The sequence below is a fragment of the Zingiber officinale genome, chromosome 3B (assembly GCF_018446385.1).
Source record: "Zingiber officinale cultivar Zhangliang chromosome 3B, Zo_v1.1, whole genome shotgun sequence".
Lineage (NCBI taxonomy): Eukaryota > Viridiplantae > Streptophyta > Magnoliopsida > Zingiberales > Zingiberaceae > Zingiber > Zingiber officinale.
Window position 1 is genome coordinate 48,279,159 of NC_055991.1, and position 12,404 is coordinate 48,291,562.

The following is a 12,404-nucleotide window of genomic DNA, read 5'->3' on the forward strand; positions in this document are numbered from 1 at the left end:
GCCCCTCCTCTTTATCTCTTCTCCATCTTGTGGCCGAACCTCATCTCATCCTTGGAGTCCATGTGGTGGCCGGATCTTGCTTGGAGAAGAAGGAGATAAAAGGAGACGATATTTCTAACATCCCTTGGAGCTTGGTGGTGGCCAAACCTCTTCATCTTTGGAGGAGCTTTTGGTGGCCGAAACCTAGAAGGAAGAAGGTGCTTGGTGGTTCTAATATCGGGAAATCGTTGCCCACACAACGTCCGAGGTTAGAAGAGGAATATGGTAGAAGATCAAGAGGTTATTTGCTTACAAAGAAAGGTATAACTAGTAATTGTTTTCCGTATCATACTAGTTTTCTTTGTATAGTTATTTTTGGAAATACCAAACACAAGAGGCATATGATTCTAGAGTTTTCGGATTTGTTTCGAAGTTGTGTTTCTTTTCTTTTATTTTTTTTTGAATTTATGATTCGATCGTTCCTTTTGGTTAACCTAGAGTTATTTAAGGAAATTAAATATTAGCTTTCCTTAAAAGGCTTTGTCTAAGCGATGGTGGTTGTTCCCATATCCAAGAAGGCCATGTGCCTCACCATGCAGTCCTGGAAGTCAATTTTGGAATTTAATATTTAATGGAATTAATAACATAGGTGGATTTGGATCAATAGTGTTAAGTTTCGCTTGCGATCCAAATATAAACCATCAAGAACAGATAAGTTAAATTCGGAATCAATGATGTTAAGTTCCGTCTGTGATTCCTAATTTAACTTCTAAAGAACACAATAGGTTATTTAAGGAAAGGTTCGACACTTGTACAAAATTTTTTTGTATAGTGGAACCGGTACGATTTTCCTAGGACTAACCAACAGGGCCGGGCAAACAAAGGCATGATGGGTCAAGTTGTGGCCGGCCATGGCTTGAACCCAAGCTTAGGTGGTCGACCAAAATAAAATGAAAGGGGAGTTTAAATTTAAATCTTTCCTAATGTGGAAGACATGATTTTAAAAGAGAGTTTTAAAACTAAATCTTTCCTTTTATAGCTTTCTACAAAGGATTAAGGAAAAGGTTTGATATCTTTCCCTATTTGTAGTTTAAAGGAAGATTTTAATTTTTGATAAAACTTTCCTTTTTGTAATCATCCACATGTTTTAAAAGAGAGATTTTAATTTATAAAACTTTCCTTTTATAACCAACCATGAAGGGAATTTTAAAAGAGAAATTTTTATTTTAAAAATTTCTGGAAACAAATTAGGAAGTTTTAATTTTGTGTTTAAAAATTTCCTTGTTTGGAAGAGATGGTGGTGGTCGGCCATTAAGGGTTTATAAGGAATTTTTTAATTAAATTTTCCTTCTTAAACATTGGCAAGGAATATAAGGAAGTTTTATTTATAAAACTTTCCTTATTTGCCAAGACCAAGGAATATAAAAGAGAGGGTAGCGGTGCCTCACCTCACAACATATCATCTAGTATTCCTCTCTTCTCTTCCTTGGTGGTTGCCGACCCTCTCTTCCTCCTTTTCTCCTATTCTTCTTCCTTGTGTGGCCGATGACATCTTCATCTCAAGGAGCTTGGTGGTGGCCGGATCTTGTTAGAGGAAGAAGGAGAGATAGGAGGCTTTGTTTCTTAGCATCCCTTGGAGCTTGGTTGGTGGCCGAAAGTTCTTCATCTCTTGAAGATTGTTGGTGGCCGAAACTTGCTTGGAGAAGAAGGAAGCTTGGGTGGATTCTCGTCTCGGTAGATCGTGGCCCACACGATGTCCGAGATAAGAAGTGGAATACGATAGAAGATCGTGAGGTCTATAAGCTAAAAAAGGTATAACTAGTTATTAGTTTCTGCATCATAACTAGTTCATCATTTTGTTTAGATCTTGAAATACCAAACACTAGAAGCTAGCGATTCTAGGTTTCAGATTTATGATTTGAATTTGTGTTTCTTTTGATTTTCAATCTTGTGTTTCGATTGTTCTTAATGGTTAAACCTAGTGTTACTATAAGGAGATTAAATATTGAATTTCGTTGAAAGGCTTTGTCTAGGTAGGGGTGGATGATCCCATACCCAAGAAGGCCTAGTGCCTCGCCATGTTTAACCTGGAAGCCGATCTCTGAAATAAATATTTAATCAAATTTGTAACATAGGTAGATTTGGATTAATAATATTAAGCATCTTTTGCGATCCAAGTCTAAACCTCTAAGAACAGATAAGTTGAATTTGGAATCAATAATGTTAAGTTCTGTTTGCGATTCCAAGTTTAATTTCTAAAGAACACAATAGGTTATTAGAAATGATTCAGGACTTGTACAAAATTTTTGTACAGGGGAACCAGTATGATATTCCGAGTAGCAACCAACAATTGGTATCAGAGCTAGGGTTTGCTTCTGTGTGTTTGGTTTTCAGTTTAATTATGCACATGTCATACACATTTTAGGCAGGATAATAGTAGGATGTGAAAATAGATTTAACTCTGTGGTTGCAGGCATCCTAGATCCAACTATTATGGCCCTAATGTGATTGTGTGTGATTGGACCCTCGGGCATGTCAAGGGCATTTTATGTGTGTGCATGATTGTATATATTAAATACAGCAAAAGTTGTATTAGTTTTAGGATTTTACATTTTTGTTTTGATCTAGCTTACATGTACATTCTTTTATGGAATATAGGATCAATATATGTAAAATTCTATTTTTGTCGCGGATCGTATCCTTGCGAGGCATGGTACTATTTATAGACCAGAGGAGTAGTAGAAAAAGAAGTAAGATAGATGCGGCAACTAGACCCAATTACGGTGGCTAAAGATGGTAGCAGCTAGGGTTGGCAGCACACGGAGGATAGTGATGGAAAAGATCATAATAGTTGAAAAATTATTTTTCCATATTTATTGCTTTATTTGCTATGGTGTGTGAGTGCATGGTTAAAATTCCTCACCTTAAATAACTAAGTGGGAGAGGAATTAGCAAATAAATTCCACGGTCTCCATTACTGGTTTGTAAGTGATGCAACAAACTTGTATGTTGGCTCTGAGTACCTCCCTCCACAACGGATGTGTTTGTTTGCAGATCACTAGATCAAACTTCCTTTATGGATGGTTATAGGAAATTATTTAGGAGCGTGTGATCTTCTCCAACTGAAGGGGCACAATCCTATTTATGGACTAAGTATCAAGTAATGGTATACAGTTAGGTATATTTAATAGTATCCTCTCCAACGGAGTCACTGCTATTATTTGTGTGACTAAAGGAATATCAACTATTAATTTTATTTGTCATAAAGTTTGGATGACAAGATAATAAAATTAATAGGTAAGACCCTCCTCTTACAAATATTTGATTTTGTATACATCCACACTAACGTGGCATGCAAAATTCACGGTGTTTTGAGGTGTTGGTAATTTAAATAATATTGTTTGAGGAATCAATATTATTCTAAATTTAGAGTCTTGACCAAAACTTTATTTTGTGATTCTTAGGATGACTTTCAACCCACAGACTATTATATTGAAAGAGAATAAACTTACTGGTCCCAACTACATAGATTGGAAAAGAAACATGGATATTGTCCTAACTACTGAAGGCTATAAGTTTGTACTGTTAAAGGTCTGCCCTAATGTGCCTAACGACGATTCTAGTGAAGAGGAGATTGAGCATCATAGGAAATGGGTCAAGGCAGATGCGATGGCATGGTGTTACATTTTGGCTTCAATGTCAAATGTACTGCAACATCAGCATCAAGACTTACCAACTGCTTATGACATGATGAACAATCTCAAGGAACTCTTCGAACACTAGAATTAGGCTGCTAGGCAAGAGGCAATGAGAAAATTAATGACAACCACCATGTCAGAGGGGACACCCGTAAGGGATCATATCCTAAAGATGATGGCTTATTTGAACGAAATACAAATCCTTGGAACTGAAATAGATGGGGAAACCCAGATCGATATTATTCTCCAAATGCTACCCAAAAGTTTTGAGCAATTCCGCCTGAACTATAACATGAACAAAAGGGCTTATATGTTGACGGAACTTCTGACAGAACTTCAGGCAGTAGAAGGTATATTTTGTCATAGTTCTAAGATTCACTTTGCTGAAAATGTTTCTACTTCTAAGTCGAAAGGCAAGAAGAAGAAAAAAGATGTTGGCTCAGTAAAGAAGGTGAATAGATCTCTAGGTACTGGACCTAAAGCTGGAGTGAAGAAGCTAAAGGGCAAGTGCTTCATCTGCAAGCAGTCGGGACATTGGAAGGCGGACTATCCTCGTAGGAGAGAGAACAATAAAGGTATATCTTATTCTCTAGTAGTTGAAACATGTTTAGCGGTGTTATCTACCGGCACCTGGTGTGTAGTTACAGGAACCACTAATCATGTCTACAATACAATGCAGGGGTTCTAGGAAACCCGACGACTATATGAAGGTGAGATAACTGTCTACATGGGCAATGCTACGAAAGTGGCGGCTATTGCAGTGGGAGACGTCTACTTATCATTCAATAGGAGTCGAACTTTATTTTTGAGAAATTATCTTTATGTACCAAGTTTTAGAAAGAATTTAATTTCAGTTTCTAAACTATTTTTGGATGGATATGCTGTTTCTTTTGATGACAAAGTGGTTGTCCAGAAAAATAGAGTTATTATCTGTTCTGGTACATTAGTAGGCAATTTATATACTCTAAATCCAATTTTTCCCACAAAGCAACGAATGGAAATTAATAACACATCTTCTAATTCTAATAAGAGAAAGGTGTTGGTCCCTTTGGAGGCCAGCAAGAGGGGAGGGGTGAATTGCCCTACAAAATAAAATTCGAACCTTTCTCGGATTTCAACTATATCATAAACACTTGTAATAAAAAGTAGAGACTAAGTAAAGAAATCATACACCAGAGATTTACTTAGTTTGCAATCAGAGGATTGCTAATCCAAGGAAAGTAAGCGCACTATGATCTCCTCTGGGGGGAGAAGCCTCTTTACAACGTTGACAGCACAAATAAAAAGAACACAACTGAAAGCACAGAAAGAATTGATTACAAGTGAGTTAAATGATCTGTGCAAACCAGTGCTATATTTATACCACTGGTCGGGGCGCCCTGGGGGGATAAAACTTTATCCCCCAACGTTCAGATCGAGTTTGACTCGATCTGGTCAAAAACTTCGGTCCGGGCGCCTCGGACCCCAAAAGTCAACTTTGGTTGACTTTTTCCGTCCGGTCGCTCCGCTTCGGTTCAGCTCGTCTTGGTCCGGGTCTTCTATTCCGGCTCCACTAGCTTGGGTGATCTCGGCCATCCGGAATAGGGCTCACCCGAACCCATGTTCCGGCTTTCTCCTCAAGTAGCCTTCCTTCCCGGTTTCTCGTCCCTCGAACGCCGTGCACGTTCTTCTCGTCCACCGGTGTACTCTTCCGCGGTCACCTCGTCCCTCAGACGCACCGAGCCCGTCGGCTCTCTCCCGTGCCGTCCTTCTCACTAGCCGTGTCTTCCGCTCGACTTCCTGTGTTCCTAAGCTCCTGCACACTTAGACACAAGGGTTAAACAAACGCAGGACCTAACTTATCTTGTTTGATCACATCAAAACACCTTGGGGTTCCAACAATATCCCCCTTTTTGATGTGAGCAACCCAAGTTAAGTTAGGGTAAACATATGCAATAAAAACAATTTATATTCAAATAAGTCCAAATATTTTTCAATTGAAAAATTATATTACTTCCCCCTAGACTTAACATACTTCTCCCCCTTTGATCACATAAAAATTGGGGTTATTAACAAGTCTAAGGTAAATTCAAACAAAAACTTTGAGTGTAAAATATTTAAAAATGTCTAAGTAAAGACACTCTTCAGAATTTTTCTTTTGAGAAAAATTTAAGTAAAATATTTTTCAGATAAAAAAAATTCTAAGTTAATTTTAAGAAAAATTATAAGGCAATATTATCAAAAAAAAATTCTAAGATAACTTTCATATAAAAAAAATTTCTAAGTCAATTTTCATAAAAATTTCTAAGATAATAAAAAATTTCTAAGTCAAGTTAAAAATTTTACCTATTTTCTAACACAAATTGAATAACTCTTTTAAAGCATTAAGTAATTTAAATTAATACTTTTTTAGTTAGTCAATTAAACTTTTCATTTCGATACTTGGCTTCCAGGTCATGGCGAGGCACTAGGCCTTCTTGGTTATTGGAGCAACAACCACTTCCTTAGACAAAGCCTCATAATGGAATTAGTTGTTTTGTTTCCTTGCTGAAAATGCTAAGTCTGACTTTAATTTTAAATTAAACAGGTTTTTGGAACCCAGTAGAGGTTCCTACCTACAGGATTAACCAAGTATTTCCTAGGTATATAGATTTTTGATATATTTCTAATTTGACTTTGATGAAATCTATAATACCAATTTAAACCTCTATAATTTCTAAAAGTAGAAATATTTGAACCATTAGATTTTTTCAATCTTTTTATTTCTTCTTTTAGCTTTTCATTTTCAATTTTCAATTTTTCAAAATCCTCTATAAGACATGATTTTGCCAAAATTCTCTTTGTTTCTAAAATTTCATTTTCTAATTTAGCATTTTTATTTTCTAATTTATACATGGATTTAGTCATTGCCTTAATACCAAAGTAAAGTTCATCAGGGGGTAAGAGACATACCTCACTTACCATATCAGACTTAAAGCCTGAATCTCCCCCTGCTTCGTTACTTCCATTTGAGGTCGCTCCCCCTTCATCGATGTTGGGTTCTGATGTACTTTGTCCTTCGTAGCTTGCCATCAGTGCAATCCCCGCATATTCTTGAGCTTTTGATTCGGATGAAGAAGTGTCGTCCCAAGTTGCTTTTAGGTTGTGTTTCTTGGGTGTCTTCATATTGACCTTCTTGAGTTCTGGGCAGTCTTCCCTTAGGTGTCCCTCCTTCTGACACTGGTAGCACCGCATCTTTCTTCTACCTTTTTGATTCTTTTTATTCTGCATTTTAAATTTATTAGATCTAAAAAACTTTTTAAAGTTTCTTACCATGTACGCTTCTTGATCGTCTTCGGAGTCTGACTCGGGTTCATCCTTGTTGGTTGCGTTCAGCGCCATAGTCTGGGTTGTGTCCTTTGATATCTCTGCACATCTAGTTTCGTGTAATTCAAGGGTAGAAAAACATTCCTCTAATGTACTTACCTCCAGGTCCTTTGAGATGTAGTAGGCGTCGATGATTGACGTCCACTCCGGAGTTCTTGGAAACGCGTTGAGTGCGTAGTGTATGCTGTCCCGATTTGTTACCGTTTCTCCGAGGTTCTCGAGATCAGTAATAAGTTCTTTTACCTTTGCGTGTAGATTGGCTACCTTCTCACCTTTTTCCAGACGAATGCTCATCAACTTGTTCCGGAGGATGTCTCTTCTAGCGAGCTTCGCTTCAGACGTGCCTTCATGGAGTTCCAGGAACTTCTCCCTGAGTTCTTTAGCAGATGAATAGCTTCCGATGCGGTTGACCTCTTGAGGTGGTAACACACTCAGCAGGTGATATTCCGCACGGCTATTTGCTACAGATTCACTCTGCTCCTTCTTCGTCCAATTGCTCTCTTCTTTTTCTTTTCCATCTTGATTCGTCGGAGCTAAAAAACCATACTTCATTATAAACCAAATTTTGAAATCAGGTCTTACGAATACCTCCATACGACGCTTCCAGTCTGTGAAGTTCCCCTCGAATTTTGGTGGGACGATGCTTGGTCCGGCCATCTTGTTGCTTCGATCGGCGGTTAGTCCTCCTGAAGCGCCTTGCTCTGATACCACCTGTTGGTTCCTTTGGAGGCCGGCAAGAGGGGAGGGGTGAATTGCCCTACAAAATAAAACTCGAACCTTTCTCGGATTTCAACTATATCATAAACACTTGTAATAAAAAGTAGAGACTAAGTAAAGAAATCATACACCAAAGATTTACTTGGTTTGCAATCAGAGGATTGCTAATCCAAGGAAAGTAAGCACACTATGATCTCCTCTGGGCGGAGAAGCCTCTTTACAACATTGACAGTACAAATGAAAAGAACACAACTGAAAGCATAGAAAGAATTGATTACAAGTGAGTTAAATGATCTGTGCAAACCAGTGCTATATTTATAGCACTGGTCGGGGAGCCCCGAAGGGGTTCCGGGCGCCCTGGGTGGATAAAACTTTATCCCCCAACGTTCAGATCGAGTTTGACTCGATCTGGTCAAAAACATCGGTCCGGGCGCCCCGGACCCCAAATGTCAAATCTGGTTGACTTTTTCCGTCCGGTCGCTCCGCTTCGGTTCAGCTCGTCTCGGTCCGGGTCTTCTGTTCCGGCTCCACTTGCTTGGGTGATCTCGGCCATCCGGAATAGGGCTCACCCGAACCCATGTTCCGGCCTTCTCCTCGAGTAGCCTTCCTTCCCGGTTTCTCGTCCCTCGAACGCCATGCACGTTCTTCTCGTCCACCGGTGTACTCTTCCGCGATCACCTCGTCCCTCGGACGCACCGAGCCCGTCGGCTCTCTCCCGTGCCGTCCTTCTCGCTAGTCGCGTCTTCCGCTCGACTTCCTGTGTTCCTAAGCTCCTGCACACTTAGACACAAGGGTTAAACAAACACATGACCTAACTTAGCTTGTTTGATCACATCAAAACACCTTGGGGTTCTAACAAAAGGAACCTTCGGAAATGAACCAAACATATCTTTGGCATCTAAGGCTTGGTCATATTAATTTGAGTAGGATTCAAAGGCTTATAGCCGATGGACTCTTGGGTTCATTAGTGTTGGAAAACTTTCCAACTTGTGAATCCTGCTTTGAAGGAAAAATGACCAAGAGACCTTTTAAAGTCAAGGGGTATAGAGTCAAAGATGTGTTAGAACTGGTTCATTCTGATTTGTGTGGTTCTATGTCTATCCAGGCAAGAGGTGGTTTCGAATATTTTGTCTCTTTTATAGATGACTATTCGAGATAAGGATACATTTATCTAATGTTCCACAAGTCTAAATGCTTTGATAAGTTCAAAGAGTACAAGCACTACAACAAAAACATTAAAAGACAACGGTTAAAAACCGTTGTCGTAGTCCCTTTAAAACCATTGTAATTGGCAGTGTTGTTAAAAGTGGGGTCTACGATAATGGTTTTAAACCGTTGTCTTTGAATGAAAAGATAACAGTTTTGCAACGGTTTTAAACTGTTGTCTTTGAATTAAAAGACAATGGTTTAAAACCGTTATTATTTAGAGCATTTTTCTACCAGTTACAATCATTTTTGGGGCTACGACAACGATTTTTAACTGTTGTCTTTGAGGATGATAGACAACAATAACGATTTTAAACTGTTGTCTTTTAAATTATTATCTTTTAATACCAATATATCAGATTTTAATTTAAATATATAATAAAGAATCATAATCAAGAAAGAATATTCCCCACATCAATATAATTCAAAATGTTAGTTATACAAGAATTACAATCACAAAAGAAGAAACATATCTCATGTTCAAATAAAATTTATCTCAATACAAATAAACAAATAAACTCTATTTACAACTAATGAATAATAGCCAAAAGACTAGAAACTTTTAATGGTGGTTCATGCCATGTTGGATTGCACTTAATTATTATCAACCCAAGTCCCATCACATTCTTCAACTTATAGGATTTCATTGGACTCCTCTTTCTTACTTGCTTATTTTTTCATACCAACCTTTTCCAATATGAAGTTGGTGTCGAAGACTTGATAAAGTGCTTGGATGAGAATGAGAAGGGAGACAAGGAGGCAAGCTAAGCTAACCTTGAGGGAAAAGGTCACCCTGTCTGTGTCCTCTTTGGAAAATTCCCACACTTCCATCATCAATTTCCTCATTAGTATCAGGGCTTTGCCATTATGATCCTTGGTAGACTTCTTCATGCTTTCTGATTGTGGTGTTGCATTTGGTGGTAAGCAAATGTCGATCTGAATACCGCTAGCTTTCTTTCCGTTCATTGTAGTTCTACATGTAAGAAAACAACATCGATAGCACATGTATACAAGAAAATTAAAAAAAAACAAAAGTCTATCTATATATCTTACCTGAAGAATAGGGTGATTGTTGATGTATATGAAGCTAGCTCTTTGTTGGTGCTGAAATGAGTGAATGGAGAGATCGACATCGGAGAGCATTTAAAGAGAATTGGTAGATGAGATCATGTTAGTGCAAGTGTATGAAAACAGTGGGGTAGTATCTAAATTTTAGCTTAATGTGGAGAATGATACCTATTAATAATAGAAAGAAAGATGCATTTAGTAAACATGCATAGACATAATTTGATGATGTGGTCATGGATGCTTGAGAACAAAATAATGTATTACAGATAGAGAATTAGAATCATGAATGCGTGGGTTTCCATTGAAGAAACATTAATTAATTAGCTAGCTACTTTTTGCTCAGCATGGTTCCATCACCGTGCCTCCTCAAAGCATGTGGAATAACAAGACAAACAGTATTTATATCTGGAACAAAGAGTTATACCTCTTTGTAGCAGATGGAAGTGGCAAGGCGAGCTTAGCCAATAGCCACAAAGACCAAGATTTCCTACAAAATTGTGCAAAAAGTAGAAAAAGAATGTTAATTAAAAAGTCCTAATGATCAACCTAGAAACGAGAACATGAGAGATTAACATGCTATGCAATGAGCAACAGAAGATGAATTCTTAATAAGGAACTAATGATCAACCTCATTCATCCTTCTCCTTGTCAATCAAGAAGGACTTAACCTCATAAATAGTATTAAGTATCCTTATATATACAAAAGTCTCAATTAGAAATAACAATGTTTGATAACCACATAATGAAAAGAAAATCATGTTGATTTTTTCCCCATTTATTATCAATAGAATGCTATGTAAATGCCAAATGCATCATTTCCCTCTCCTATCAAATAACATTCATACATTAGAAACCTAAATTCTTCACGAATGAATTTACTCGGCAGACATTAAAGCAAACATCATATCGAATTCATATACTAATAATGATTACTTTGATGTCTTCAAATGAGCACCCTTTTAGAAAGAATCCACATTTTTAAGATTGACAAAAAGTTGCACAACAAATACTTTCTATGAGGCTGGATCAAATAGCTCATTTAGCCTGAACAATTCAGATAATTGTGAGTAAAGCTGGATGAAATTGATTTAAAAAAAATAAAATCAAGCTAAGAGAGTAAAGTTGTGAGTATGTTCAAGAAAAAGTATGAATTCAGATATACTATGTAACCAGTAAATACACAGATGAAAGCAGAGTCAAGGTGAACGAAGATATCAAATTGCAATAAATAGTCAAGATAACTAGTTATTTTTGAAGTCTAGTTATAATTCACATAATATGGAGAAATTAAGACGAGCAATGGTCTGATATATGTCAGTGTTTACAGATAGCAACATAGAAAAATAATTTTGTATAAACCAGAATCTAACACATCCTGAAATACTATAAACCAATAGACATGATTCTTCAGTTCATATAACATACTAAATACACACCCATCGGTATGAAGGAAAAGTCTGCTATTCTCTTCTCAATTGTTTGGATGATTTTGTCTTGTCCTCTTCTAAGAAACATGCCAGCACTTGTCTACACCCTGGAAGACATTGTTACACTTTAAGATGATTAACTAGCAGCCAGGTGATAAAAGAGATAGGGAAATGAAATATAAACCTGCTATATTTACTCCAACCTGTCACACTATCTACAACTGTTGACTTCTGCATGTGAGGCTTTGCTAATTCAATAAGGTACTCACACTCTTTCTGGGACTGATTAGCACATATAAAATAACTATTATCACTTATCAAAGACATGAATAACATTAAAAACCATGCAAACGATATAACATGCGTAGGTGACTAGGCAGCATTTGAGAGAAAATAAAGGTCATAGGAACAAATAATAGGATGATAACAATTAAGGAAGTTACCATTTTTTCATTAAAAAAAAAGGAAGCTCAGATTTGTCTCTTGAACCCATGTTATCATATCTTAATGGCGGATGGAGCAATAAGTGTACACAACAACTTTATTATGCTATGTAGGATTTCATTGAACTCCTCTTTCTCACTTGTTGATTCAATGAATATAACTTATCAGACAACTATACTTATCAGACAACTACACTTCAACCTGTAAAGAACAAGGAGGAATCCAACTACAGTGCACCTAAAGAAAGAACAACTAGTTTTTGAGCACAGTAATGTAGAGATCACAAAAGTACCCAATAGAATTCAACAAACAATGAATTCATAGAGACAGAACACAAACTGCTTGATGAATTTGCACATACCTTCACAATCTAACTTCTGTAGCAGTGGATTTAGCTTTATAGATACACAATCAAAAGAAAGAAGAATCTTACTTCAAAAGTAGTTGCATGTATAGACTAGGGTAACTGATTTCGATGGCAGGGGAATGTCCAAGAGTGGAAAAGATGTTGAGGCAATCG